Source organism: Pelodiscus sinensis, chromosome 3 (assembly GCF_049634645.1).
Source record: "Pelodiscus sinensis isolate JC-2024 chromosome 3, ASM4963464v1, whole genome shotgun sequence".
Classification (NCBI taxonomy): domain Eukaryota; kingdom Metazoa; phylum Chordata; order Testudines; family Trionychidae; genus Pelodiscus; species Pelodiscus sinensis.
In genome coordinates this window covers 29,671,737-29,698,365 of record NC_134713.1, presented here as the reverse complement: position 1 = coordinate 29,698,365, position 26,629 = coordinate 29,671,737, and the positions used below count along the sequence as shown (strand labels likewise).

Here is a 26,629-nt window from a genome sequence, read left to right as displayed (position 1 = left end):
GCATATTATAACTTTGCAGTAGCCCCAATAAATAGCATTTATTTCATTTTTAGTCCTCTTCAATGTTCTTCTTATTTATTAATACTAATGTATCTCCTAGATACTTCCATCGGGCTCCATTGTACTAGACTGGCTGTGGACTGAAAATAAAATGATAGTCTCTTCCCCCAAAAATGTATGCAACTCTTGGACAAAACAAACAGAGATGGTAAAAAAGAGAAAGAGGAGGTAACACGTTTAGCATGGTAAGCAGTAGTCACATCTTGCCACCTGCCTGTACATGATTATTAGTCAAATTGAGTGGAACAATTTAATTAGACGCTTGCAATAGTTTATCATCCATACTTCTCTCAGGGCCTTACATTACACTAGAGCCTGAAAATGCTGTGATGCAACAAATTAGGTCTGCATTCATTTTTTGATTTTAAATTGACAGCTGCATCTTCAGATGCAAACATCCAGTTTGAGCCATAGGCTTCAGGAGCAGTGGTCTTTGGTTTTTATAGAGAATTTTTAAGCAACATTTGTTTCCAACATTCTATGGCTTAACAGAGGAAGGAACATCATCTATGGAATTGACTTCCTTGCTTTGGTTTTTCAAAACTCAAGTGTAATGAGCTTTCGGTTCCACTGAAAGCCTGACATTCTCCCAGGCTGTGTAAGGACAAAATGAATAGACAGATTGAGAGAAGCTTTACTTTGGTGGGACAGTGTTATTTTTGGACACTGAGTCCCAAATACTAATTGATATTTTTACAACAAATGTATATTCACCCAGAGAAATAAATGAGCACATTTTTGTTTACAACTCATTGCTCCTCTTTTCTTTACATGCAAAAGCCATATATAAATTCAGAGCAAAGGAGGACATTAGCTTTCAGGAATAAAGCTACTCCATTTCCATTGCTAGAGAACAGCAGATATCCCAATGGCTATTCAATTCTGTTTTAGCCTTGACTTAGTGACAATATTTCCCTGTCAGAAATTCTGCTCCCAATCTGTTTCAGTCTGCAGCACTCAACAATCATATATAGAAATGCTGTGTGGGACCACTCATGGGAGAAAATTTACTCAGCTTTTATGGACTAAGTAGCAGAGTCTTTTGTGACATGGAGTTTATTCATTTGAAAATCTTTCCCACCAGATCTGAAGATTATTACTTTCATTTTTACCAGTATACAGTTTGAAAACTCTCCACACCTCCTTATTAAAAATTGCCAGATTTGTACATGTATACTGAAGAAACCTGAATATATACAGAAGTAGCATTAGAAAACTAAAACATATTTCAGGAGAACAAAAAACAAAAAGGAAAAAAAAATCTCTTCAGTTTCTCTGAGTTGAGGGATTTTTGTAGAACAATCTGTTTTCGAAGCCATGTAAATTTTATGAATCTGAGACACAATGATTCCAATAAGTCTTTGGGCTATAGACATAGAAAAGATACAGAATGTAAGGTAGCATATCATTATGTATGAAGCTATCATTCAAATGTAGCTTGCAGTAAGTCAATAAACCTCTACTGTATTAAAGCAGCTGAAGTGTAGGAAATATTCATGCAAAATATGTTTATTCAATACATATGAAACCTATTTTTGTCTAAGCTTGCCAAATGTGCCTGAAATATATTGCTAATTTATCACAACAAACCCACTAACAATGCAATAGATGCATTAATGGAAGTGAGGAAAACAGGGCAAGGACAGGTTTTTTTTCAGGTGGTGTCAGAGGCCTTTCTGTTTATAGTGCTGTTGTAAAAACAGCCAACATAGTACTGTGAATGTGAAGATTTCAATTTCTTTTGAATTCCCTTATGGCAGAGGAAGCTGAGCCAGCTGCTTATGTGTGGTCTTATGCATTATTACCTGTTCTGAAAAAAAAAAGTGTTTTCAAAGAAGTGGAGGACATGAATGCATCTATTGCATTGTTACTGGACTCCATGTGATAAATTAGCAATATATTTCAGGCACATTTGGTAAGCTTAGACAAAAATAGGTTTAATATATTCTGAATAAACATCTTTTGCATGAATATCTCCTACATTTTGGACACTCAAGGTATGTTCATACTACACCACTATTTGGGGATAGAGGGCGTATTCCAAAATAGCAACCCCATGTTTTCATAAGCCACCATTTATTTTGAAATATTTTTTTAAATAACTGGCATGCTATTTTGGCATCCCAGTAACCCTTGGTCCATGAGGTTTACGGGATGACTCGAAATAGTGCATTATTTCGAAATTCAGTGCTATGTAGACATGTCAAATTTTGAAGTAGCCTATTTTAAAATTCAATCCAAATTTGCATAGAACAAATTGTGTATCTTATTTTGAGTTTAGGGTGCTTTGTAGATGCACTCTCAGTGTCCATGTACCAGCTTGTCTATAGTTTCTGAGGCCCATATCCCCAAAGGTATTTGATCATAGAACCATAGAGCTGGAAGAGACCTTAGAAGGCCATCAAGTCCAGCCCCCTGCCCAAGGCAGGACCAATCCCAATTAAATCAATCCAGCCAGGGCTTTGTCAAGCTGGGACTTAAACACTCTAGGGATGGAGACTCCACTACTTCCCTAGGTAACCCATTCCAGTGCTTCACCACCCTCCTAATGAAATAGTTTTTTCTAATATCCAACCTGGATCTCTCCCACCACAACTTGAGACCATTGTTTCTTGTTCTGCCATCCATCACTACTGTAACAGCCTTTCTCCATCCTCTTTGGAACCTCCCTTCAGAAAGTTGATATCAAACTCCATTTGAAACCAGGAGGAATTAGGCTCCCTAGTACCTTTCAGAAAATGAGCCTGAGTCACTACGGACTTTTGTGCCTGATAGTGAATGTTGTATATCCTAGCAGGCACAGAACTGGGAGCTTTACATGACAATGCCCTTATGAGACAACAGGTAAATATTAGTATCCTCATTTTACAACATAGAAAGATCCACATGACATGACCCAGGGCATAGAAGAAGTCAGTGTCAGAGCTTGAAATAGGGTGCTGGATTGTGAAACATCAGTTGTAGCAACTTCATTACAGAACTGAGAGTAGCCATCATCCTTTGATAATGACTTCCTCTCACATGTTTGATTTGACCTCATATGGGCAGAGGCAACACTAAGTGCTCAAAAGAGAAGCTATCTGAAGGAAGCTTGCCGCTGTCTCAGCCCAGGGCTGCTCAATACGCAGCCCTTTTTGCGGTCCATAGTTTGTGGCTTGTGGTGCAGTTTAGGTTTATGTGGTGCTCAAGTCATGGCCCACGGGTGGGATCCAAAACAAAAAAGTAGTCAATATAATGGTCTTCTGTTGATATGCGTTTTAGTAGTTAAATTCCTGGACTGTTATTGCTCATTAGAAGTGCTGTCATATGAGTGGAAATTGAGTAAATATTGTGTTTTATTAATATCAGCAGAACTGATTTAAATAGTGCCTGTGTGTTGTGTAGTCTTGCCTTAATCTTTGTATTCATGCCCGTCAGTGTGAAAGAAGTTTTTTGCATGTATTTGCATGTATATGCAACCACATTTAAGTTGCAGCCCTCGGCATGTGCTGTGAGTATCATTGTGGCCCCCAGGGCTTCCAAAGTTGAGTAGCCTTCTCTTAGCATGTTCAGTGACACTCTTTTGCTTATGGAGAACCTGCACCACTTCCTACTGGTTTAATGGGTGCCTCCTTGTCCCAGTCAAAGTCAGCAAACTATTATATTTCTCTGTGGCAGCTGGCTTTGGTTTAAGACTCTCAGAAGTGCCTGGCTGTAATGAGGAAGCTATGCTGGTGTCATTGTTAGGGCTGGTCCCTTGCATCACCTGGGGCTCAGAAGTCTGCTTGGCAGAAAAATGTCTCCATCTGCTGCTACTATAACCATTTCCCTTCAGCATGTGGCCATGATACATAAAGGCTGTAAGGCTGTAAGTACATTATATAGAAGACAGTACTTACCATAGCAAGGAAACCAAAGCCTTTCTTCAGAGCCCTGCTACAGAGCAAGGACCAGTTACAGCTACGATCACGCACACAGAGAAAATCAAATGTAAATTCTTCTCCCAGCCAGTACATTTTACAGTCTTTTAGTGTTGCTAGGAAAGACACAGCAGAATTTTTTTTTTGTGGTCCTGAAAGGAAAATGTGTAGAATTTGTCTAAAATTCCCTAAACCAGTTTTTTCTGCAGAGACATAAGTGTCTCTTAAGCTACCCTCCAGAATAGATTATTAGAATTACCACAAAGAAAAAAGCACTACCTGCCTGCTTGTAGATATTATGTCAATATTTGAAGAGAACACACAGAAACTCATGTAATCTACTATATATTTGGGAGAGTTTGTTCGTCTGTGAGTCTATTTTTTTCAAGAAACCCTCCTAAACAGCAAGAGCTAGGACCACCACATTCATTATACAGCTTCCTCTTAACATAACTTAAAGCAAGGTCAGGGTTTGGTTGTGCCAGAAAAATGGGATTTACCTGGAATGGGATTGGTTTTCATAAAACCATACAGAAAAGAGACAGAATGACCAGGCTGAAGAAAGGGGCTGACTGAGGGTACACTCCTCTGCCCAGTCTGAGACTGCCCCAGCCCTGAGCCTCCCACTCCTCAGGCACTTGTTAGGGAGGTTAGGGGACTGAAGCTTTCTCTCCTCAGTTTACATGGGAATATTGCTGCCTGTTTCCCTGTGTTAAGGAACAAGGGGGAAGTGGATAGTTTGCTGCATTCCTCACTCTGGTTTTGAAGTGCAGAAGTCAGACAAACTTGGACCTGCCCCAGACATGGGACATGCATCCCTCTATGGCTGGAGATGCAGTGGCCATGGAGGGGAGCTTCTCACATGGCCCCAAGGTGCTGTAGTGAGAAAGGGTTGCGGTTGTCCTCTCTCCCTGGGGCAGCCTGCATACTCAACCCCTCATCTCCAGCCCCACCCCAGAGCAATGATTTAAATGAAGCATGTACATTTTCATTTTATTTTCAAAAAACAAAAATTAACAGTTAAGTAATTAAGAAGTAAAGGATTCATGCAATGCCAGGTAAATCTCCTAGTTGAATATATTATTTATTGTGAATTATTATTGTAAGAAAGTGCTTCTATGGCGTTAAGGAAACTTGGAGAAAGGTCCAAATGGAGAATGGAAAAAAGAAGTGCTACCATCATGAAGTAATTTCATACTTATTAATTATTTGCTTATCGGTGTAACATTCTTTATGTGAACTTACAATGATATTACATTGTCTTTCGCTGTGTTAATTTTTTAGTGAAGGAGTAGAAAACAAACAAGCCAACCATTTTATAAAATCCAATTTTATATCTCACTCAATGGTTGTTTCAGAGAACATTCTGACAAACAGAATGCATGGGACCAGGGGCAATTTAATTATAATTTCATGCGTATGGAGGTTCACCAGATGGCAAATATCTTTGCTGCAAGAAGAAATCCTTGAAGACAGAGAATGTACAAGGTTCATATGATTTGATATTTTTATGTGTCTGATGTTAAATAGAACTGGAACTAATGGTGAATGACCTAGTAAGAAAGGTTCAAGGGTGAGGAAAAAAAGATGTTGCCACTGGTGAGGCCCCTTAATTGTCCTCACATTTTTCCCTCTGAGGAAACACATTATTAACTCCAGCCCGGGTGTTCATACTAGAAGGGTGGCATGTGACTAGATTTAGATAATGTCAATAATAACCTGTTTGTACAAGACAGAATCCTCTTAACATCTGTCAATAATTTAGTCACTGTTTTCCCAGGGGGGAAAAATATTTTCCTGTAAATGACTTAATGCCTTGAATTATACCATGCTATATTCCATACATCATTGTAACAATCTACTGCTACATCCCGTATTGCTTTACATCTATGTTGCAGCCTGCTGAATGTTAAAGAATGTTTTCCCCCTCCCCTTTTCACTAAGAATTTTAGACTCAAAATAGATGTGAATCGGAGGCTCAATTTGAATTTATCATGGAAAAATCATAAATCAAAGCACCAGTTAGTTCAGAAGTAAGTAGGTGCAATTCTCATTTACTTGTGGTGGAATAGTATAAGCCCATTCCTGACCCTGGGCTCTGATGTGGATGTATCATGGAGGACACTAGGTCCTGAACCTAAATAAAGCTTGATAAATACTGCAAGAATGTCTCTGTGGCTATTCATTAAATACTTTAAATAAATTAATTTAGACTGTTTTTGCATACACACCCCTTTCAGTTCACTTTCCAAACCAGGTTTCTGGAAGGAATTTTGAAATAAAAGAAGTGTAACAGACAAAATCAAATTAAAAATGCTCTCGAAACCTAACTATCTCTTACACTCATCCAGCTAGAGAACAGAAACATACCCCGAGACCTTATGGGTATTTGCATACAGCTATGCTAGATTTTGCACAGGATACAAAGTAGAATCATGACAGTAGCTACATGGTACATTTGCTCTCTCAATAGCTTCTCCAATTTACACTGGTTGGTAACAGCTCTCGAGGGATTACTCTCTCATTCAGAATTTACCAGATTGCATTAACATTCCAGCCATGCCCTCTCCATTCAAGGCATGCCCCCCAGCATTGTTCTTATGTCCCAGGTGGAGTGGTGGTGAGGGTATTGACACAGAGCCAGACTACACCCCTTCTCACTCATTCTTCAGTGCACAGGGTAGCCAAGGTGGATCAGCATTACTCTCATCCAATGAGGATCTTTAGGTGTGGATAGCTGTCCCCAAAATACAATTCTCAGAAACTTTTATGCAGTTGTTAGAAAGCAGGGAGATAAAGAGCTCAGAATTCAACCTTGAGAGGAGGTATGAATTATTATAATACCTAGTTTATGATGCTCAATGATATTTTTGTTTCCCCCATTGGTATCTTTCACTCAAGTCTTTTGGCCTTTTCCATTCTCCTCCATACACAAGGAACACCCTTCTTATTTCAGTGGATCAACTATCCAGCTTGCTGAAGAAGCAATTCCTACTTTACACAACACCCAAAACGCACTGCAACAATTACAGGGTAGCATAGGATGGATACACTGCATAAAGAGGCTATAGCTATACTACTGAATCATAGTAAATTCATTACAATGATACAATATTTACCCCTTCATAAGAGCAAAATAGCACTAATATTCAGAATAAGAGTACTTTCCGGAACAAATACTCTCACCAGTGTGTGATTTAAATTTTGGCAAGCTATACAACACTGCATGAAAGGAAAGCAAGATTAAGAGTGACTTTCTCATTTTGAAAACTCACTGCTACTTTTAAACAATTCAGTTTTCCACATATCCAGTTGATTCTTTTTTAACTAGCACTTTTTTGTTGAAAAGAGCAAAGTTTCTTATTTATTTTTAGAAGACGAGCAGAGCACTGGATGTCAGGGACAGCTGGAGTGTGTGGGATGTGGCATGCTATTTTTTCTCCTCCACTCTGGGAATGCAGCAGATGGGTGGCTACTCTATTATATCAGAGTCCATGTATGGTATCTTCCAGCTGTTACCCACATGATCAATTCTACTATGGGCAAAAATAGTTTGTGCCTGTATGCCCACATTTCAAAATGTTGGTTGCTCCCAAAAACACTATTGCTAAGCTGCAGATTCACATCTGTCTTGTTTTACTGTTGGAAAAGGAAATGTGTGCTTTAAAAAAGAAATACAAATGCTTTTCATATAATTTCTAAGCCTTATCTTTGCATTTACTCTTGTAGCAGCTTACAGTCACCTCTATTCTAGTAATGCTATGTACACTTTAAAGGCATAACCAGGCACAGAACATTTGCAATATATCAGAACTTTAAAGCAATGCCAAAGAGAGTAGACAGAGGCAACAGGGGAGGGCATTATTCAGCCTTCCCTAAACAGAACCAGTGTCAACAGCATTTTTTAGGAGAACTGAGCTAGGAACATGGAAATTAAATCTAGATCTGCCCTCTGAGTGAAGGTGCTGCACACTAGAGCTCCTTAAACATAAATCCAATGCTCTTACTTGGCCTGCCACAAACGGCCACTTCTACACATGACTATTTTAAACCAGCTCCCAACATACCCATTCCATCTGCTTATGGGCATAATGTGCAGAGGATACACTGAGGCCATATGAGGAAGACCTTGCCTGGCCTTTTGAAATCAGCTGAATGACTTCATCACAAATAAAGCCTTGTCATTACTGGATAATCCAAAGATCCCTGCTTCTGTCTACACATTCAGTATATTGAGGCCTGATCCAAATCCCATTACAATGAATGTGACTCTTCCCGTGGACTTCTGCAGGTGTTGGATTAGGTCCCTAGTGCTAAAAGAGAGTTATAAAATATAATGTAACAATATTAGCCTGGAATTTCCCTCTACCCCCACACCTTTTCCCTCACATATTCTTTCCATTTCCTCAAATTTAAAAGTGTTTACGGTTTGGAATATGTGATGTTCACCATCTTGAACAACACACAGGGACCTGGAGATCTGAAACAAATAATCTTTACCTCCTGAATCAGAGAGCCAGGGTCTGTACCAGACTCATATCTTCTAGCACAGACAGGGACATGTAAGGCACAGAGTTACATACTTCTGGAATCTCCTCTAAAACCTCTGAAATCCATACCAGCTGGAATCCTAGTCAAGACCCCAATTACCATGATGCCTACCATATTGGCCAACACACAGAGGAGTGAAATGGGGGCTTCCAGAGGTGTAAACATAGATCTTCATAATTTCAGCTAGAAAGCCAGACTCTGAGCTGGGGCTTATAATAGATCCATCTACTCAGTGCATCAGAGGATAAAGCCTAACACATATAAAACCAGATATGCGCTATCTCCTGTTTCAAACACATTATGGGACAGAGCCAGTGTAAAAATCTGGTAGAAGTTTCTCCACTGACAAGCAGGTAGTCAGGGTGGGTGCAGACTTGATTTTACAAGTACATCTGTTCTGTTTATTTTTGCTTCTTTGCAGCATTATCAACTTCTGCTCCATATGGATAATCCATATTGTGCCTTGGTGAAATGATACCACATTATGCTTTTATGCTTTTATCATCAAACACTACTCATGAAAAAAATCACCAGGTTTGCTTAGGTTCATCTGTTCAATTTATTTTCCCAAAACTTTATTTTGAATAAAACACCTACAGTAAATGTGATTTATGTAAATGAATAAAACAAAACAGTTATATAAGCTTTTGGAATCATTCATGTTCTTTCTGTTGCTATAAAACAATAAGAAATAATTTAGCAATATATTTTCTTTGGATTATTTCATTTCTGAAATCTAATAGTTATAAACATAAAATTATATGGCAAATACAGTGGCTTTAATATTTTTTCTGCTTGTGTTTTTCAGTCTTTCCATATAGAGAGATTCAAATATTTCAAGGCATTTTATTTTTAATTTTCTTTCAGTCCCTTTTCAAATGCCTATAGCAATCCTCCCTCTCTTTCATCTTGGGAGAACAATCTCTCTCTCTTGTCCTCTATTGCCTATATCCTCCCCCGCCAGATGTAACTCTGTTTTTTCCTGTCTGCTTTTTTCCCTCCATCTTTTTTCCTTAGGCTCAGTCTTGCATAGTGCTGCCTTCCCTCAGTTCTCACTGACTGCTGTGCAATTCTGGAGTATTCTGCCCTTTGTATTTCCAGGAACTGTCTTTCCTTTCTCTTGTGTTTAAAATAATAATATTAAGTATCCAAATGCAATGTAGAAAAATAATAACTTCTAATTAATACAAAAATAACAATAACCAGTGTTTAATTCATCTGTACACAGAGAGAATTCTCTGTGAACTATGCTATATCTTCACAAACTTCTGTGAGAATGGCTCAGCATGTAGCTTCACCACCAGAGAATAAATTGTGACTCAGAGTTACAATTCTTCCCCATGTCCCCAGTTTGCTTTGGGGGAGATGTTACCTCCCCCTTTTGGTGGAGTAACTTACTCCCTCTTGAACCCCCAGCCAGCTACTACTTAAGGGAGGATAGGGACAGAGTGCTCCACCTAGGTCCTGTTCCCACTCTGCTCAAACCCCACCCTCTCCCTGCTGTCTTTCTTTCTATTCTGACATGCAGAATATTCCTAATTAAAAGCACTAAATTTGGGAATAAAAAAAGTCAGTCACAGAGTTTTTTGATATACCCTGAAGTTGGTCAGAGATTTATTTGCAAAAACTTTGTATTAAGGGTAAGTAAGTCAGCTGTCCTGGGCTGCATCTAGATGGGCAAGTTTTTCCACAAAAGCACCTGCTTTTGTGGAAAAACTTGCCAGCTGTCTACACTGGCCGCTTGAATTTCTACAAGAACACCGATGATCTCATGTAAGATTGTTAGTGTTCTTGTGGAAATACTATGCTGCTCCCATTCAGGCAAAAGCCCTCTTGCCCAAATGCTTTTGCGCAAGAGGGCCAGTGTAGACAACGCGGTATTGCTTTGCGCAAAAAAGCCCCGATCGTGTAAATGGCGATCGGGGCTTTCGTGTGCAAAACCACGTCTAGATTGGCATGGACACTTTTCCACAAAAAGTGCTTTTGCAGAAAAGCGTCCATGCCAATCTAGATGCTCTTTTCTGCAAATGCTTTTAACGGAAAAACTTTTCCATTAAAAGCATTTGCAGAAAATCATGCCAGTCTAGACGTAGCCCTGGTGAATACAACATTAAATTATTCAGAAAGAAATAACAAAATGTTTTTTAAGTACATTAGAAGCAGGAAGCCTGCTAAAAAACCTGTGGGTCCCCTAGATGATCGAGCTATAAAAGGAGCAATCAAGGATGATAAAGCCATTGCGGAGAAACTAAATGATTTCTTTGCTTCAGTCTTCACGGCTGAGGACGTTGGGGAGATTCCTGAATCTGCACCGTCCTTTGTGGGTGATGAATCTGAGGAACTGTCCCGGATTGAAGTGTCATTAGAGGAGATTTTGGAACAAATAGAAAAACTTAATGTTAACAAATCTCCGGGACCGGATGACATTCATCCAAGGGTTCTAAAAGAACTAAAATGGGAAATTGCTGAGCTATTATCTGTGGTTTGTAACCTATCCTTTAAATCGGCTTCCGTACCTAATGACTGGAAGGTAGCCAACGTGACACCAATATTTAAAAAGGGCTCTAGAGGCGATCCTGGCAATTACAGACCGGTAAGTCTAACTTCAGTACCGGGCAAATTAGTCAAAACAATAGTAAAGAATAAAATTGTGAAGCATGTAGAAGAACATAATTTGTTGGACAAAAGTCAACATAGTTTCTGTAAAGGGAAATCCTTACTAATCTGTTAGGAAAGTCTTACTAATCTGTTAGGGTATGTCTACACTACCCTCCTAGTTTCAACTAGGAGGGTAATGTAGGCATACCGCACTTGCAAATGAAGCCCGGGATTTGAATTTCCCGGGCTTCATTTGCATAAGCGGGGCTCCGCCATTTTTAAATCCCCGCTCGTTCGAACCCTGTGCCACGCGGCTACACGTGGCACGAACTAGGTAGTTCGGACTAGGCTTCCTAGTTCGAACTACCATTACTCCTCATGTTTTACATTTTCACTGTTTTACATTTTCTTAATCTGTATTTCTAAGCTGATTTTATATTTTAAATGTAGTCTTAAGCCTTCATGAGGTAATCATTCCAGCTTACTACATACAGTAAAACTCCAATAGTCCAGCATCCAATAGTCCGGCACTCCTGATAGTCCGGCATCAAAATGGCAAGAGCCTAGTGAGTGAGCTTCGGCAAAAAATTAGTCACAAGGTAACAGCGGCGGCAGCTCAACTGAGCAAAAAGGGTAAAAAAGGCTTAAAAAAACTAAAACATTACAGTATACTGTATACAGTATGTACAATAAAAAGGGTTAAGAACACTTTATATATAGTATATAATGTATACAGTATATATATAACCAGTTTATAGTAACTCCTGATAGTCCGGTTTATCTGATAATCCGGCACCGCCTAGGTCCCATAGGTTCCGGATTATCAGAAGTCTACTGTATTTAACACACTGAAACAAAGACATTATTTTAAATTAATCAGAGTGGATGTAGTGTATTCGTAACAAAGTTCATTGCTTTTAGAAAAAGGGAACACTAATTTATTCTCCATAAGAATATATATGTTATTGAAATGCTATATTTTTAACGTATGCTTGTTAAAATATTTTTCTAAAGATTTTAGGCATTACAAAGAATTTCATATCTTACTAAGGTACTGATTTTGGTGGAGGGTTCTCTTAAAACTAGTTCATCAAATAGTTATAAATAAAGAAAGGGAATCTCATTTGTCCAGCTATCTGGAATAAAAGGGAACATGTCCCTTTAAGGGCTCTCTTCAACAAGGGGATAAAAAAAGGAGAGTAAGGATGGAACAAAAGAGCAGGAAGACTTTGAAAACAAATATTTGTACAATAGTAATTAAAATAAAATGTGCATTTTACATAAATATGGTATTTGAAGAATTTATTTAAAATATGTCTGATGATCAAAGTATTTAAGGCTAAAGCTGAGTACTCAGATTGTGCATCTAAAAATCATGCAAGGAGTTTTTAGAGTTGTGATTTTATAATCTTCAGCAACAACCTAGTGAAATGTTTAAAGCAGATTTTAAGCTAAGGTCATATAGACATTTTAGACTAATGCACAACGGCTTTTGTCAGTAAATTCAGATGCTGACAGTATATATAGTCAGGTTGGCACATGCCTCTTAAATGGTTTCATTACCACTTAAATCATTTTTGATAAGATCTATGTTATACTAAGAAGTCTGGTAAGGCTTTTCACTTTTAAGATAATAGATCTACTCTGGGGGGAAGACTTTCACCAAGCTGCAAGAACCTGCTATGGAAGTAAGAGGTGAGAAGTTGAGCAATGAGACCCAGGGAAGCCATTGCCTCCCCTTGCTTCTAATACCCACTGCCCATGAGAGTCAAGGCTTTTTCCATTCCTTATCCCTCTTTATTCCCTCCCTGCTTTGCTGGGGGAGAGATGAGCTGAGCAGGTGCTGCTCAGCTTTGCACCATGGCCAGAATCACAAGGTTAGAATTGAGAGAAACAGTCCAGAAAAACGATGATGGGTGTGAAACAGCTTCCAATTGAGGAGAGATTTAAAAAATTGGGACTGTTTAGTTTTGATGACTAAAGAAGGATATGAGAGAGGTGTATAAAATCATGAATGGGATGGAGAAAGAGAATAAAGAAATGTTATTTACCCATTCACATAACACAAAAGCCAGAGCTGGCCCAATGACATTAATGAACAGCAGGTTTAAAGCAAACATAAGGAAGTACTTCTTCACACAACACTCAGTCAACCTGCATAGCTCATTGCCAGGAGATGTTGTGAAGGCCAAAAGTATAATTTGGTTGAAAAAAAGAATTGGATAAATTCATGGAGGACAGGTTCATCAATTGCTGTTAGCCAAGGTGGTCAGGGACACAACCCCATGCTCCAGGTGTCCCTAAATGTCTGACTTCCATAAACTTCGACTGGATGACAGGAGATAGAACACTTGATGAATTATCCTGTTTTGTTCATTCTCTCTGAAGCAGCTGGCACAGGCCACTGTCGGAAGACAGGATACTGGGCTAGATGTACCATTGGTTTGACCTAGTTTGGACATTCTTACATTCTTAAATGAATTACTGCTGTGACACAGTATGGCAATTTTTATTTTCCTGCTCTCTAGACATTAATCTGAGAAAGTAGAAAACATAGCAGGGACTCACTCCTGATGCAGAACGTATCATAGCAACAGGAAATGGATACTTGGGTGAAGCAGTGATTTGATAGGGTTTTTTTTATTGCCATAGTACAACAGGAAATTGTGGTTTTAAGCTAAAAAGCAGTCACGGCGACATGGATATACTAGTTCTGATCTGTACCATGCTCTTCTAATGTCACCTAGAACAGTAGTAGGTGGGTACAACAGCTACCAAGCACTTATAATTAGCACTTCTGTTTAATGTTTAGTCCATTGGTTCATAATTCATCCTCAGCACCATTTCAGGATTGGCATTTCATAATAGTGTAGGGAATATCAATCATCCTTTTCATTCTTTATACAGCAACTGAGGCACTCTCAGCACTATGGATGTAAAATAAAATTGCATCAGTTAACCGGTCAAATGTTAGGTTTAACTGGTTCGGGGCTAGAGATTGCTCCAGCAATATGGGGAAAAGCAGGCTGGGGATATAGCTGCACACTGCCTTTACACAAAATGGGAGTTTTTGGTATTCAAAACTATGTTTTATTACTCACCTGTGATATCCATCTATGGGGCATTCCCAACATAGCCAATGTTGTTAATTACTCTTTCAATGCAGATGCTTTACTTTCTGGTCCCTAACTGGATGATGAAAGATTTATAGAGTATTGATGAGTCAAATATATAAGCCCAATGGGAATGCATGTATTTGTTAAATCATCCACACACCAAAATTTTGTGTCTTGGCAAGTCCTAAAGAATACAAATGCAGCCGAATTGAATGGCAGCCTTAGTATTTGAATTTGTGTGTGTGCTTGAATATATCCTTCTGGAATTCAACCAGCTCTACTATGGTATGTAATATGCAAAGTGAAAAACAAACAAACAAAATGTGTCTGTCTTTTCACTACCCCGTATTCCTCCATCTCCCCCACTCAATATACCACTGCTCTGTTTGACAGACATTCATTTCCCTCTCCCCCCATGCTTTCAAATATTTCTTCTTTTCTCTCCCTTTTTGATTTGGTGTCACACAGAGACACTGACTTCCTAAGTTTGGGGGGGGGGGGGTGAGGGGTTCTTGACCCCTGATCTGCTCCAGGCCCCTCCCCTACTTCACTCCTTTCCGCAAATCTCCACTCTGTATCGCCTCTTCCCACCCTGTTCCACCCCACTCTGCCTTTTCCCCCACATGGCCTACCCCCTCCCTGGTCTCTGCTCCTTCCTCTCCCCAGCACATCCTCATGCTGCTGAACAGCTTATCAGGAGGGCAAGAGAGGCAGAAAGGAGGAGGAGAAGCTGATTTACAGGGCATGCTGGTGAACTGGAGGGGAAAGGGAAGGAGCTAATCTGCTGAGTTGCTAATACACATTGAGCACCTATATATTTTTTGTATGGGTGCTCCATCCCCAAAGCACCCATTGAGTCAATGCATTTGGTCTCACATTCATTCTTTTCTTCTTTTGGTTAACTGGCCCATGTGGAGCCTCCTGTTCATGATCTTTCCTACTTGTAGTTTTATCCATCATCTTTCTTCTTTTCAGTGGCTCTAGTGGCTATTTCTACCCCTCCTGCAGTTTATAAAAACCCTTCAGAAGTTTCCTTTTCCTTTGAAGTGCCAGGTATCAGAAAACAGGGAATCCACTATTCCATTGTGCTGGCCATTTCTCGCAGACCTAATTTATACAGTAGAAAATTACAGGATTGTGTATTTGTGTCTTTGAATAATATCCATTTAATTCAGAACACTGCCTGGAAAAACAGTCACTGCAAATCTGTATGATTTCTATAAAGGTATGCTGCTGACTGTGATGAAGTGATCATGGATTCTTAGATTATAAAGCCAGTAAAGACCACAGTGATCTTCTGGTCTGCCCTTTACAACCTAGGCCATAGGATTTTCCTGATTTAATTCCTGTTCATCTCTTTTAGGAAAAATACTTAGCCTTGATTTAAAGATTTCTGGTGATTCCCAGGGGTGAGGAATCAATCATAGCCTTCAGTAAATTGTTCCAGTGGTTCATTACCCACATTTTAAAATGTGTGCCTTATTTCTAGTCACCATATGTCTAGCTTCAGGGTCTAGCCATTGGATCTTGTTATACTTTTGTCTACTATATTAAATACCTAATATTATTGAATGCTAGTTTCCCACATAGGTACTTATAGATTGTGATCAAATTACCCCTTAACCTCTTTAATAAACTAATTAGACAGAGTGCCTAAAATCTTTCTCCGTAAAGACTTGTTAATCCTTTAGTCATTCATGAGGTTCTTCTTGGAACTCACTGCAATTTGTTAACATCCTTCTTGAATAATGGACCCCAGAAGTAGACACAGCATTCCACTTGCAGTTGCATCAGTGCCAAAGACAGAGGTAATATAACCTCTAAACTCCTACTTGAAATTCCCCTTTTTATACATACGAGGATCACATTAGGCGTTTTGGCTGAAGTCTCGTGCTGTTCTCTCATGTTCTGCTAATCTTCCCCCACATACACGTTCTTTAAAATGGAATGGCCTGAATTTGATCCATTCCTGAACACTTTTCTAAATTCTGTTATTTCATTTTCAGATACATCTACTCTAGTAGGCCCTACAGTCTGAAGGCTGAACTTATGTCTGGATTATGGAGAGCTGTGCTGTATGTGTGTAAGAGGAAGGGTGCGCAAGAGCCAGCCAGTTAGGACTGACTCTCCTTCTAGTATCTACAAAGCAGGAAAGGAGTACAGGTTGAACCTCCCTGGTATGATACCCTTGGGATTGGAGTGCTAGACCTGAGGAGGTCAGGCATCCAGGCTCTCCTGGGGTGCTGCCCCTGAAGAACCTGCAGGCCTGACCTCCTCTGGCCCACCTGCCTGGCTCTGCTGCTTCCAGCCTGCTCTCAAGACTCTCCTCCTTCCCCCAGGCCCATGCGAGATAGCAGCTGCTCCTGGGCTTCTCCAGTCCCACACACAGTGGCAGCTGATCCCAGAGTACCACAGACCTGCCCATGCATAGCAGCAGCTGCTCCTCGGGTTCCCAAACCCAGACCCAGTTCTCCAACCCTATGCACAGTGGCAGCTGTTCCCAAGATTCTCATCCCACACACGGCAGCATCTGTTCCCAGGGCTCTTTACCCTCAGATCACTTGTCCTGCAGGCTGCCACAGAACAGACTGGCTACGCTCCCAGACAGTCTCAACAACTGCAGCTGGAGCTCTCTGGTTTAGCAACATTCGTGGTACTTCTGGACCACAGACATTGCCGGAGCTGAGTGTCCCAGACAAGAGCAGTTCAACCTGTAGTAACATTGTACTCCTCTCCATACATGCATGCACACATATGGTAACAGAGCAATAGCCCTTTTCAGAAAAGTTTCAACTACTTTTAAGAGAGGGGTTTTTTTTCCCATGACTTTTTTAGTTACAACTGACCTAAACCCCAGTGAGATGTCTAAAGAATCAGTGCTGACAGGACAGAGAAGGACAAAAATTGATTTTGAAAGCTAGAACAGTTGTTCCGTTTTTTTAAGATTACTAGAGGGACAATACATTTGGTATTGGTAAAATTGACCAGTAGATGTCACAATTGTTCCATGAAAATACACTTGTGAATGCATTTTGTGTGGCTGTAAATAAGGTAGTCTTCAAAGAAAGAAGATCAGAAAAGTCAGTTTGGGGAGTGATCTCTAATGATTTCCTGTCTGTTTGGTCCCTGAAACATGTTCAGATAGAATCCCTGAAGGCACCATAGCTATGCAAGTAATGTGACTCCACATCTTCCTGCTTGAACTGTATCATTATGTCAATTTTTCTTTCAAATCAGTCTTCCTTTGTTATACAGCAAGTACACAGTAATAGCCTTAGACTGATTTACCTTAGAAACCATTCAATTATCACATTTTACATATGTAAACTGAAGAAAACCATTAAGATTTGGGACTGATTTTTCTGAGGCTTACATTTTTTTCTCTCTGCCACATTTAGCCTTTCAGATCGATACTTCTGGACAACAACCTTAATAGAGGTCAAGTGCTTTTTTAGCCACACAATTCTTTCAGGTGACTTGGAGAAAAGTGCTTAACTCAGAAAAGACTTTAGCAGGAATTATTTCTTGGACTATAGAAAGCTGCTGAGTATTCCCATTCACCGAAAGATTTCCTGATATCATCAGCCCACGCTTTCCTCAGTCCTCAGAGGAACTCTAATTTCCTCTCATGTGGCCTCTGTATCGCAAGTGAGGGGTTTTGTGCTTTATTTATTTATTTTTTTAACATTTCAAATACTTGACAGCTGGTGATGGTTTTCCTTCCGCCCAGAGAAGGACTTTTTAGATTTCATAATGGAGTGCCAGTGCTGCCAGGGCTTTTTCTCTCCAGCTGTGAGAGTGGCTTTTTAAAATGACTCACAAAAGCTGCTAGCCAGCTGCTTCACCTCAGCCTTCACAAGGGCTCTGCATTCTAAACAGTGGTAGTGCTGACTTACTTTAGAAGGGCTCATTTATTTGGACGTTGCAGATGTATTCTGCACACAACCGTTGCTCCTAAAGAGACCTCCATTCAGGCAGGTGAGTCATGGGCTTACATCACTGCAGGTGGTGACTTAGTGTAAATGCTGTGAAAAGAAAGCATCCCATGGGTTAGTCAGTAATCCTTGGACCCCCTCCAGGGAGCACACAAAGCAATGTATGTATGCTATGCTAATTTGAAGTTACTGTCTGTACTGTATGTCTTAAGACATCTTTAATATCAGTGTCATTGGTGTCATTTTTCAATATGTCCCAAGCTTTGCAATTATCAAATACAAGTGAATAAATGCAATGCAAATGGTCACAAATCAAATACAAGAATGATAGCAATTAGAGATTGGGAAGATCTCCTAGATTATCTGTTCTAGGCCACCTCAGGGGTGTTCCCTACAGCATATTTTCTAGTTCACAGGCGTGGAGAAAGATAGCTATGCTGACATTTTTCTAAAGTCACCTAAGACTCTAAAATTTGGTCTCTGACAAAGAAAATATAATTTTAAAGTTTGGGTGGTGGCCTCATTCTTTTAAGTAGATTAAAATTAAATATCATCATCTCTATTTCTCTGCACGGTATGTGGTGTTCCTTCTCTTACTGTGCTAGAGTTCCTTTTTGTTTGCTTGGTTGGCTGGGTGGTGGAGGAGAAGGAACGGAAGGGATTGATTAGCATGTCTAATTCTCATTTGATTTTAAAGGTTTTGATTTTGTCCACACTTTAAAATAAATTAAAAATCCTGTGCCACAGCTTGTAAGACTTTCAGTTAGAACTTAAGTCCAATTCAAATAACAACTTCTTTACTTTGACATTGATGAATATGAAATCTTGTGACTATGAAATCTTGATTGGATGACTCAAAGTCACCAGCATGATTTAGTGCTGCCTGCCCTAGAGTGCTCATTGGACTGCATCCATTAATGTTTTGTTCTGTATCTCCTCCAGGCCTGTAGAGAGTAGTCTGAGACTAAAAAGCCTCCACACTTGGACCATTCAGTCAAAGTTGCATCAAGTACTTCTGTATGGTTCGTTGCATGTCTGTACATGGGCCTGTTTCATTATGATTTTCATCTAACTAGCTTTCTAGTTGAGCTGTTCAGAATCTTTTCACTAAAACAATTTTGACAAAAATATGTTTCTCCCTCATTACATTTTCCACAGTTTCGGATTTTCAATAACATTTGTTTTTTAAAACAAAGTGGTTTTTTTAACTAAAAACTAGTTTTTTGAAGTTACAACTGTTTAGTTGCTGGGTTTTAATTGAATCTCCCCACCCCGAAAAGCATCTCCGGGAAAGAAAAAAAATAAAATAAAATAAAATAAACCATTTTCCCTGAAAAAAGGTCATTGGCATTTTTCCATCTGCTCTACTGTTTACAACTGATGAAGCTACTGAAGCTACTGAGAAAGGAAAGTAGTATTTCATGATTAGTAATAATTTGTACTGCAGTAGCTCCTGCAGAACCCAACCAAGATTAAGCCCCCCTTGATGCTAGGTGCTGTACAAACACATACTAGGAAGAATCCCTGTCCTGAAGATCATATGATCTAAATAGAAAAGGAAGGCAAAAGTTGGGAGAAATGGAATACTATTGTCTCACCTGTGAAAAGGGGAACCAAGTCATAGAGAATGATAATAACATACCCAAGGTCACATAGCAGCTCAGGGTAGAACCGTAAACAGCAAATATCTCCTGAGTCTCAGGCTAGTGTCTGGAGCACATTGCCTACCCAGAGTAATATAGCTTGAAAGGCCATGTGCAGGCTAGTTAGAAGAAGCTTTGTTACCCAGGCACTGTCATTATCATTGGTGAAGGATCTGCTGATATACAAATGTAAACGCTCTATTCTTTTCCTCCTGTGTCAATAACTGTATAAACTGTTCAGTCCCTTTTCTTCCACCTATTCCTGAAGTAGCTCATTTCTGTCTGGTAAATATAGAGTTAAGAAATCTCAAACTACCTCAGCTCAGATCCACCTTGACCCTAATCCACAGTCAGATCAGTGCAGAAGAATCCCTGAGCCTGTGCAGAGTCCACCTGAAGTTAATGAAGCTCAGCACAAATGCCAGGGTCCACACACATGTCTCTCCTTGGGCCTAGTTTGGGATTTTAAAAAATGCCCAAAATGTGATGAAGATTCACCAAAAACATTTGCCTTGCTAAGTGAAGATATGGGCTGAGTGGACATACTAGAAATGACAATCAATTTTTTGCCCTCAGTGTAGAAAAATAACATTGCCTACATGCAATGCCCTGCTATTTGTTTTACAGTTACAAACTAAATATACACTTCAGTAATCTCACACCTTCTTCTAAGCAGCAGCCCTAAACCCCTGATATGTTGGCCAATCTCTCCTACCTCTGCTGACAGACCTGGTGAAACAAACAAGCTTTGCAGAGTGCCCTGAGAATTGACAAATTCAGGTGAGTTTGGACCAGGAGGGCATTTTGGAGTCCCAGGGCTCTAATGGAGTATGTCCTGTCAGCACCCCCTCTCAGTCATATAAAGGCAGATCTCACATCACTGTCTGCACTGTGCCAGACTCTCATGGGGAAGGAGGAGGTCTCAAAGGCAGAAGGGCTTCAGAGCAGTTAGGATTTTCTAGGTATAAAGCAGCAGCCTCTGGAGGTTCTCAGATAGGTGCAGGTGCCAGAGCACAGGTATCATGTGCTCACTGTACGATACACTATTTATCAAGTGCCAGTCTCTGAATCAGATTCAGATGCCACCTCTGTAAAACATTTTAAGCACCCTTTGTACAATATTAAATTGAAAGCAATAGAAGCATTAGCTGAAAGCAGCAATAGCAGTATTCTGATGCAACATCTTATTCTTCATTTCCTAAAATAACTTAAAGGGAATTGTACCAACCTTAAAAAAAAAAAAGACAGACTTATAATTTAAAAAACTGCACGATAGGAAGTTTTGTACAGATTCCATGAATTTCTGTCTTTGAAGCGCTTCAAGTTACGGTTTGTCAAGGATAAACAGATGCAGTTGTCCTATACAGTATACAGCTGCTGCTTTATACCTAGAAAATCCTAACTGCTCTGGAGCCCTTCTGCCTTTGAGACCACCTCCTTCCCCATGTTACATTTAAAAAAAATTCTTGATCTTACACAGGTTTTTCTGCTTTCATTCTTTAGTATGGCACTTCTTTTTTTTCCAAATGCAAACAAGTAGCAGCCTACACTAGTGTCTAGAAGACTTTTTAAAGACAATCATACACACCCTGACATGTAAATAAGTGATTTTTCTTTTAGATGGTGCACCATAATCAAAAGTAATTGCTTAAAAAAATGTGATTCCTAAATATTTTTACAGTCCCAGTTGTTCAGCCTTCTAAACTTGTGGATAATATCAAGGACAAACACTACCAAGTATATATATATATACCAATACAATGATTAGATTGGATACCACAAGAGACATTCCCCTGGCATATTGGTTAGAACTCATTTAAAGCCAACAAAATGGAGTGGATCAATGGATATTTCATTATAGCAAACTCAGCTGCAAAATAACAAAATGGACTGCACTTAGCCCTCCATCTCACAAATGCCTGATGCTGAAAGGGGAAAACTGGGCCTTTTTGGTTATGTTGTTTATTTAATTTGTAGGAGCCTAATTGCCTTTTAGAATGTAGCAAATATTGGAGGTTTATTCTTTGGCTTTTTTTTTCCCAGAAGAAACATGGCACATTGTATTCAATGTGACCTACTACGGCAAAAAAAGCTCTCTGTGTGGTTTTGCTGAACACCCACACACAAACACCTTCTATAGAATTTACAATAATAAGTCATTCTGGCTATGGAGCAATGATTTTTCAAAACAAACCTTAAAAACATATAGTATGTGTACATTAAGCTCTTTCTTGAAGACATTGTTTTATTTTGTTTTATAAATAGAATTCTTTACACTTGCATGACAAATTTCAACAAGTAGCTGAGGAATCATCATTGAAGGGAGATGCTGCTGGTAGTATTTCACAGGGATTAGAATAAGACCCAACATTGTTGAATATTTTTGTCAATGGCGGAGTCTGGAAGTAAAATATTAGAGCATTGCTGCTATCACAAGGATTGACAGAGCGAGGTTTCGACAGCCATGTAAAGCAATCTGGATCACTTGGTGACCTGGGCTTGTTCAAACTAAATTTTGGGCTCCTTAAGAACTTTGTCAAATGAAAAAATATGCATCTACTTATAGAACAAGGTACTGTCCTGGAAAGCAGTGACACTGGAAAGGACTCAAGAGTTACACTGGACAAGAAACTGAACTTGACCGCTATGACCAAGAGGGTAAGTGTGATTCTTGGCTTTATATATAGGAGAGTAATGAGTAAGAACTGGAAGGTGATTTTATGTCTGCATATGGCATTGGTGAGACCAACACTGTAGTGCTTCATACAGTTGTGATGTCCATATTTTTTAAAAGATATTGAATATTTGGAAGGGTACATAATATAGCCACAAAAATGACCCAACAGATGGAGAAAATGCCTTACAGTGTGAGAAACTTAAGCATTTCAATCTTTTTATCTAATCCAAAAGAAAATAAAGAGGTGACTTGATTATGATGTAGGAATACCTTCATAAGGAGAAAATATTGGGTGTTAAAAGGCTTTTTTAATAAAACAGAGAAAGGTATAATCAAAAACCAAGGGCTGCAAGCTGAGAGCAGGCAAAATTTGACTACAAATAAGGCAAGCATATTTTGCAGTGAGCAGGTCTGCTGACCAGAGGGACAAAGAGGGCAGCTGCCCTGGGGCCCAGCAATTTAAAAGGGCCTGCAGTTCCTGAGGCCTCACCTCTTTTGGGATCCCTTAGCTGCCCTCCCCTCCCCTCCCCTCAGTTTGCCCAGGGCCTGGTGGAGTCTGTCAGCTGCACAGATAGTGAGGGTGATTAACCACCAGAACAAACAATCAAGGGAAGTTGAGTATTTTCCACCTCTTCAGACCATATCTAGATAACTTTCTGAAGGATAGCTTTAGCCAGACACACGTTTTTTGACTCAGTAGAGGGGTAACAGTGAGAAGTTCTACAGCCCGTGTTATACAGGAAAGCAGATTTGAAGATCTAATGGCCCCTTCTGGACTAAAAAAAAATCTATGAATGTATGACTCTTCAAGGTATGTTTCAAATATTAATTAGTATAACCATTAGTATTATTTTTGTTTCCATTTTAAAGGTGTGGCAGCTGAAGCACAGAGAGATTAGCATTTTTTAATATGGCCAGTTGACATTAAATACCAAAACCATATTTAGTCTCTTAAATAAAAGTGAATAAGAACTGCAGGCACTCAGCTTCCCTACCAAATCAAGGCATATAGATAAATGTTTGGATATAGAATGAGGTGCTTAACTAACTTTAGGCACTGAAGCCTGAAAAGTGCCCTAAATAGTTATCATAAAATCACACATCTATCTACTCAGTGACAGAATCTGGAGTCCTGATTCCCAGCAGCTGACTCTTTTTTTTTTTTAAATGTATATTCTTCAGTTTTGTTGGTCTTATATTTACTAGCTCAGATTGCCCTTTAAATTGCAGGAAAAAAACACTGCAGAAAGTAGAGATAAAATTCCAGACATTAAATACACCTAGTACACTACAACTCTAAAACTCCTATATGGATGAATTTTGAAGCTCACTATGTTTACTATAATGGAACTGTATAATTATATAGTTAACTTATGCAGGGGTGACACATTTACTCATAAAGCAGATTAACTCCTTATCTTCATAAAGTAACATTTCACTTGTAGCTTAGAGTAATTGATGTTCTTGCACATTAAAATGCTACCTAATTATTTTTATTTTTCTATCCTAGAGGGAGAGAAATGGAAGCTGTTTAATTTATGAAGACATTTTTGTATTAGGTTAATGCCAAACTATATTATGTTCAGTTAGTTTGTTGCTAGATTGACTCCCTCCTACTTTTATAATACTTGTAATTTGGTTTAGCTCTCTGTCTATCTATCATGGAGTGTCTTGTTCTGTCAACATGTTGTTAAAACATTCCCTAAAGGGAGCATTTTGTAGTTCACAGGATCCTCTAGTAAAGAACATAAGAATGGCCATATCGGGTCAGACCAAAGGTCATCCAGCCCAGTATCCCATCCTCCAACAGTGGCCAATGTCAGAGTCCCCAAATGGTGTGAACAGAACAAGCAATCATCAAGTGATCCCTCTCCTGTCATCCATTTCCTGCCTGTGACAAACAGAGGCTAGGGACACAATTCCTACCGATTCTGGGTAGTAGCCATTGATGGACTTAACCTCAATGAATCTATCTAGCTCTTTTTTGAACCCTGTTAAAGTCTTGGTCTTCACAACATCCTCTGACAAAGAGTTCCACAGGTTCACTGTGCATTATCATACTGAAATAATATATATTTGAAATTAAATGTCAATACATTTTGATAATTTGCATTCTCTTCACAGGAGAAATTCGGAAGTTTTTTTTCTTTCAGAGATGGCTATTGTAGATAGAAGCATTCAGCATCATATGCAAATGATCAACGATGAGGATTTCATTTTTTGCTTAGCTTTATTGCTAGCACTACAGTAATGTCTAGAGATGCCATCCAAGAATGGTACACCATTGTGTTAGGCATAGTTTATACACACAGAGTTAGTCCAGCCCCAAAGAATTTAAAAACTAAAAGGGAGAATTGAAGAATAGTGTATTCCAAGCATACTGATCAAGAAACAGAGGTGCAGAGAGATTAAAAGATTTTTCCAGTCACACAAGGCATACAGATAGTTCGGAATAACTACGAAGTTCGAACTATCTAGCCCGTGCTGCGTGTAGCCGCGCGGCACGGGGTTCGCACTAGCCGGCTTTTAAAAATGGCGGAGCCGGCTTTATGCTAATGAAGCCCGGGAAATTCAAATCCCAGGCTTCATTAGCAAGTTCGGTATGCATACATTACCCCGCTAGTTCGAACTAGCGGGGTAGTGTAGACATACCCTACCTGTTTCCATAGACAAGGAAGTGCAAAACATTTGTAAGAGGTGTCAAACATCTCACGCTAGAATGGATTATTAGTTCTAAATTTAGAAATGTGGTAATTCAGATTTCTGTATCTTCAAATATATTATTGACCACTGAGGTAATTTATACCACTAATTGTGCTACCTGACTAAAGTTAAAGTGGGAATCATATGAGCCATGTCATAGTTATTGACTTCCTCGTCAGTTAGAGGAAGAATCGTCCAATTGTTATGGTGGTAGATTGGCACTGAGGAGATCTAAGTGAATTGCCTGCACTGCCATGGCATTTTTGTTTGACATTGGGCAAGTCATTTAGGCACAGAATCTCAAAAAGCAATGTAAGTTACAAGTATAATACCATTAAGGATATGGGCCTTAGTTTCTCATCTGTGAAATGATGGTAATAGTGTTTCTCTCACTGATAGGGCTGTGTCTAGACTGGCAAGTTTTTCCGCAAAAGCAGCTGCTTTTGCGGAAAGACTTGCCAGCTGTCTACACAGGCCGCTTGAATTTCCGCAAGAACACTGACGATCTCATGTAGGATTGTCAGTGTTCTTCCGCAAATACAATGACTCTCCCATTCGGGAAAAAGCCCTTTTGCACAAATGCTTCTGCGTAAGAGGGCCAATGTAGACAACGCGGTATTGTTTTGCACAAAAAAGGCCCGTTCACGAAAATGGTGATCGGGGCTTTCTTGCGCAAAACCACGTCTAAATTGCCACGAACGCTCTTCTGCAAAAAGTGCTTTTGCGGAAAAGCATCCATGCCAATCTAGACGCTCTTTTCCGCAAATGCTTTTAACAGAAAAACTTTTCTGTTAAAAGCATTTGCGGAAAATCATGCCAGTCTAGACATAGCCATAGATGTTTTGAGAATAAATATATTAACATTGCTAGGTTCAAAGATATCACAGTGCTGGAGGACATATAAGTACCTTAAATATATTGGCATATATGTCTGGTCTTCTGGGAGTAAGAAGGAGCCACTGGAAATTGCATATTGCACAGCAAATAGCCCCAGGAGAGATCATGATTACTTAAGGTACAATATCCCCAGAGTTCCTCCCAAAACAATCTAGACATAGAAGAAAAGAAATCCATTATGAGGAACAATCTTCTTCAGATGTAAAGCCCCAAACCTGCAAATGCTTACCCACATGCTTAACTTGTTGTCTGTGAATAATTCCAATGAAGTCAAGGAGACCTATTCTCATTAAAAATATTAACCGTCTGTATGTTTGCAGAATTGGGGCTTGTATCATTTGGAATTTTGCCATTTACTTTAATGGGTCTGACCCAAAGTTCTCTGTAATCAGTGGAAAGACTAGCATGAAAAGAGCTGACCTATCACAATGGAGAAAGAAGCATCAATATAAATAGTTTTTAACACTGGGGATGAAATATAAACCATAGCAAGAATGAATTGCCTGTATTGGTGTGTGTTCATCCGTATGCCTTTTCATCTTCCCTAATT

The 26,629-nt window shown here is 39.4% G+C and overlaps 1 long non-coding RNA gene across 1 annotated transcript in view; it reads left to right on the top strand.

Annotated features, from left to right (window-relative positions):
* Positions 1-21,984: 21,984 nt before the first annotated feature.
* LOC142827779 (uncharacterized) overlaps positions 21,985-26,629 on the top strand; it is a 93,424-nt gene continuing 88,779 nt past the window's right edge. The window contains exon 1 of the long non-coding RNA XR_012902531.1: positions 21,985-22,460. This is a non-coding gene — a long non-coding RNA (uncharacterized LOC142827779). The remainder of the gene's footprint in view (positions 22,461-26,629) is intronic.